Source organism: Phascolarctos cinereus, unplaced genomic scaffold (genome assembly GCF_003287225.1).
Source record: "Phascolarctos cinereus isolate Bilbo 61053 unplaced genomic scaffold, phaCin_HiC Scaffold_1;HRSCAF=81, whole genome shotgun sequence".
NCBI classification, from domain to species: Eukaryota; Metazoa; Chordata; class Mammalia; order Diprotodontia; family Phascolarctidae; genus Phascolarctos; species Phascolarctos cinereus.
Window position 1 is genome coordinate 191,286,771 of NW_027555514.1, and position 5,048 is coordinate 191,291,818.

Consider the following 5,048-nt stretch of genomic DNA (forward strand, 5'->3'; position numbering starts at 1 on the left):
ATACGACTCCTTCCCTTTAAGAAAGTGCAATTTTGATAGGTAGACTGAAATCATGAAAGACAACAACGAAGTCTTACTTCCTATGCTCTTTCCCTATTCCTGTTGTTTTCATCTACCATGCTCTCAGTCCAACATTCTAAATACCATTAACACTACCTTCCTTCCAAACCATTCCCTTCTATCATTCTATATCTTTATGTTGATCAGCCCACTAACATTATTATAACTACACAATTGTTCAACCGCCTATAACATCCTCCTCTACTCCATTTTTGCAACACAATGGCATCACTACACCTTAGATTTCTCTATTCTTCATATTTATATTACTGATATTATCCTACTTCTATTATACCTATAAGGTATATCAACTCCCAATTAACAATTTTTATTCTATCCTTTCTCAACCCTCATTCTTCTTGACCTCTCTTCAGCCTCTGACATGGTTGATCTCTCCTTGACACTCTCTTCTCTAGATTTTTGGGACACCACTCTCTCCTGGTTCTCCTCCTACCTATCTGACCACTCCTCAGTCTCCTTTGCTGGAAGCTCATCCAGGTCACATCCACTGACCATGAGTGTCCTACAGTGTTCTCTCTTGAGCCTTCTTCTCTTCTCCCTCTATATTATTTAACCTGGTGATTTCATCAGCTTCCGTCAAGTCAATTATTATCCTATGCTGATGACTTTTTCTTTTTTCTTTTTTTTCATGATTTTCAAAACTACCTATCCAGCCCTAATCCTTCTGCTGACCTCCAACTTCACATCTCCAACTGCCTTTCAGACATCTCAAGCTGGATGTCCAATAAACATCTTAAACTCAAAACTGCAAAACTGAACTCATTATTTTCCCCCTAAAGCCTCTCTCCTTCTAAACTTCCCTGTTACTGTTGAGGGAACCACCATCCTCCCAGTCCTCTGGGGTCATTACCTTGAGTCATCCTTGACTCCTCACTATCTCTCACCCTCCAAACCAAATCTACTGCCAAAGCTTACAGATTTTGCTTTTGAAGTATCTCTCCAACATACCTTCTCCTATCCTCTAACACTGTCACCTCACACTTGTATTAGACTTTAAAGGCCTTTATAACCTAGTTGCCATCTCCTTTTCCCATCTTTTTACACCATATACTCCCCTACGTACTCTTCAATACAGTGACAGTGGCCCCTTGGTTGGCTTCCTTGAAGTCCCAGTTTAAATCCTACATTCTAGAGGATGTCTTTCTCAATCCCTCTTAATTCTCACCACACACACACACACACACACACACACACACACACACACACACACACACACACAGAGTTCTTTCGGTTATTGTTTCTCCTACTAGATGGGAACTCCTTGAGGGCAGAGACCGTCTTCTGCCTTTCTTTATATCCCAGTGTTTAGCACAGTGCCTGGCACATAGTGCATGCTTGATAACTGCTTACAGAAAGACTGACTTTACAATCCAAAGATCATTCACCTTGGCAACAACAGTAGCAAAATAGAAGTTGACCAACTCTACCTTCTCCCCATTAATTAGCAATGTCCTATCCACCCTAAAAAGTGCACAAATTCTTTCCATGATCCTCTTTTCCCTATACAGATGAAAAAAATTTTTAAATGTTTAACCTTTTTTGTTCTCTCATTTTCTCTTCTACTTTCTCTGTCGACATCATTCCTCAATACGCATAAGGACTATTCTCATAAAAATTATGATGATGATGAGTAAATAAGTTTGTGTTGGTAGTTATTAATGTCCCTTAGATTGCCTATGGACAGCGTTAATATGATCTGTGACTTTTTTCATCTTTTGTGATTTTCTCTTCCTTGAGATCTCAAATAATTCCTCAAAGTTTTCAAGACTGTATTTTCTCCAGCACAGATATCCTTGCTGTGCATCTCAGAAAACAATATATTCCTGCTAGGGATAACACTGATAACAAGAACTTGGACATTTTTACTTTGATTCAAGTTAGAGTTAGCAGAATTCATGTCTTATATAATTCTACACAATTTATTGTTTTGAACAAAATCTGGCCCTTGAAACACCTTCAGAGGGCGAATAGTCCAACAGCAAATAAAAAGAACTACCTCCATTCCCTCTCATTCACTTCTCACCACTTTGTAAACCAGCTTTTTGACCTCACCACATAACAAAAACTGCTTTCTCCAAAGTTACCAATGATCTCTAAAACGTCAAATTCTTCTTGGCCTCTTTGCAGAATTTAATCCCTACTGACCAACCTCTTTTCTCTGGGTTATGACCCCATTTTCTATTGGTTCTCTTATCTGACTATCCTGAGTTTTCTTTGCTGGTTCATCAATCATACCATAAGTCCTAACTGCATATACACCAAAGCTCTATCCTTGGCCATCTTCTCTTTCAATTCCGACACTCAAGTGTCACAGTGACAGTGTCAGTATCCTGGCCTCATCAGCCAGGATTTAATTATAATCTCTATGCAGCTGATCTATATATCCTGGATCTATATATCTAGCTTATCAATTCTATTTGGACATTTTCCTACTCATGTTCTGTAGGCATTTCAAACTTAACCAGTCCAAAACAGTTCATTATCTTTCCCTAAAAATCCACTCCTCTTCCAGACTACTCTATTTCTGTTAAGGGCAGCACGATACCTTCAGTCACCAGGTTTGTATCTTCAATCATCCTCTACCTTTCTGTCACTTTCACCCTAAACACCCCATTCTTTAGTTTCTAACTTTTTAATCAATAAGCATTTATCAAATGCCTAATTTTCATGTACTGTGCTAAGGAATAACAATAATAATAATAATAATAATAATGATGATGATAGTTAACATTTATATTATGCTTACTCTTGACCGGGCACTGTACTAGATGCTATTATTAACCCCATTCTACAGATTAGGAAACTGAGACAAATACAGGTTAAGTGACTTGCCCAGGGTCACACAGATAGGAAGTGTCTGAGCTGCATTTGAACTCAAGTCTTTCAGACTCCAGACTCAGAGCTCTATCCACTGACACCACCTAGCTTGAGGCAAGGAAAAGAATTGTTCTTAGGAACTAAGAATACTAAGACTGAGGATAAAACAAATCCTACTCAAATGGGGCTTACAGTTATTGAAGTATAGACTGAATAAAGATGGTAAAAAAAATAAATACAAACTAACTAAATATAAGGGAGAATGGCAGGGAAATCAATCAATCAACAAGTATTTATTAAGCACTTATTGTGTATATTGCCAGGCACTGTACTAGTTGCTGAGGATAAAAAACAATCTATTCTGAAAGGATTTTCAGGGTACATATAAATATATACAGAATATATATAAAGTGAATAAATACAAAGTGGCTAATAGAAAGTAAACCAAAAGTTGAGTAAAAGAAAGTCACTAGTAGTTAAGAGAACCAGGAAAAGATTCATGAAATAAAAGCTGGTTCTACACAATGGAGGTGAGGAAGGAGTGCATTCCAGGAATCATACCAAAAAAAATGATGACAGAGATGGAATGTTGTGTTTGAGAAACAGAGAGAGGGGGAGTAATACATAATAACGCAGAAAAGACAGGTTAGGGAAAGGCTGTGAAGGCCTTTAAAGGCTAAAAAGAGGCATCTATATTTGATTCTATAAGCAACAGGAAGCTAGTGGAGTTGACTGAGGTGGGGACTGACATGGACAGATCTCTGCTTAAGAAAAATTAGTTTGATAGCAGTGTGGAAAATGGACTGAAATAAGAAGAGTTCTGAGGAAAAGAGACCAATTAGGGAGCTGCCTTTGCAATAATTGGGGCAAAAGATGATGATGACCTGAATCAAGGTGAAAGTGATCTAAGTGGAGAAAAGGGGCCAGATGCAAGAGATATTGTGGAGGCAGAAACAGCAAGATTTAACAAGTGGTTAAATATAGGAATAAGAGAGAATGAACAGGTAAGGAATGTTAAGGTAATGTCTACAGAATTCCCATCTAAATCTGTCAGTAAAGGGCAATGAGGTAAATCTGGCACAATCTATGTTCTTGGTGATTTTTTAGTGATCAACGCTCTCATTTCTAAATGCTCATAAACTATCCTTTAAATAATACGTTCTAGAATTTTGGGAGGAATCTAAGTCAAACTCAAGGGTCAACTGTTTGCTGACTCCACCCTTTTCTCTTTTTTCCGTGCAAACCTCTGGGAATAAAGAAATTATAAAGGACTCTCTTGAAAAAAAAAAAAACTGATGATCCACAGGGGATGACATCTACACAAATAAGTAGAATGTAAGGTAGAGTGTGACAAGAACAAAGGAGAGGTCAAGAGAAAGTAGCCAGGGAAGGCTCTTTGGGGAAGGGGAAACATCGAAGAGGGTATCCACCATGTAAGCTAATACCCTCTTAACTGCTCTAATCGTGAAGCTAGTGAAGAACCTGTGGGAGGAAAAAGTGTCTTGTTCCAGAAACTCAACAACACCACAGTGAAGCGAAGAAACAGCACGATGAACATGGGATCGGAAGAACTGGATGCAATCCCCGGCTTTACTATTCACTACTCTACTGTTACTATGCGTGACCTTGGGCGAGTCACTTCACTCCGAGCCTCAATTTCATCCGTCAAAAGAGGGAATTGGAGATAATAATTCGATTTTTAAGGAAAGGGAGACTAGAGCAGGGAACGGCTCGAGCTCCAGAAAACGGAATGAGTGAAGAGAAATGAGACAAATCAAGGGGATTTAAGGTGAAGAGGCAAACTGGGGCGGGCTGGGAACGGCCTTGAACACCGCCCTTCGTAACGTAAACAACTTAGGGGTAATGGGTCTGGGGGCAGAGAAACGATAGGGTCGGCCTCTCCGCGCTCCTCTTTCTCTCCCTCCTATTCCGTCCCCCTCGTTCCCGTCCTCTTCTGCGGCCCCAGGGCCAGACTCGGGCGTCCAGGAGACGAGACGAAGAACTGGGTCAAGCCAGCCCGAGGTGGGAAGGACAGCCCGGGCCCAGTGAAGCCGCGGGGTCTGGGGCTCTTCCTCACAAGCAGAGCGGAAGCCGCTCGGTTCGAAGCACCGCAGTCTAGAATGCGGCTTCAGCCGGGGGGTGACACTTAC

General features: G+C 40.3%; 1 protein-coding gene across 1 annotated transcript in view; it reads right to left on the bottom strand.

Annotated features, from left to right (window-relative positions):
- NDUFA9 (NADH:ubiquinone oxidoreductase subunit A9) overlaps positions 1 to 5,048 on the bottom strand; it is a 28,369-nt gene that overhangs the window by 23,205 nt on the left and 116 nt on the right. The window lies entirely within an intron of this gene.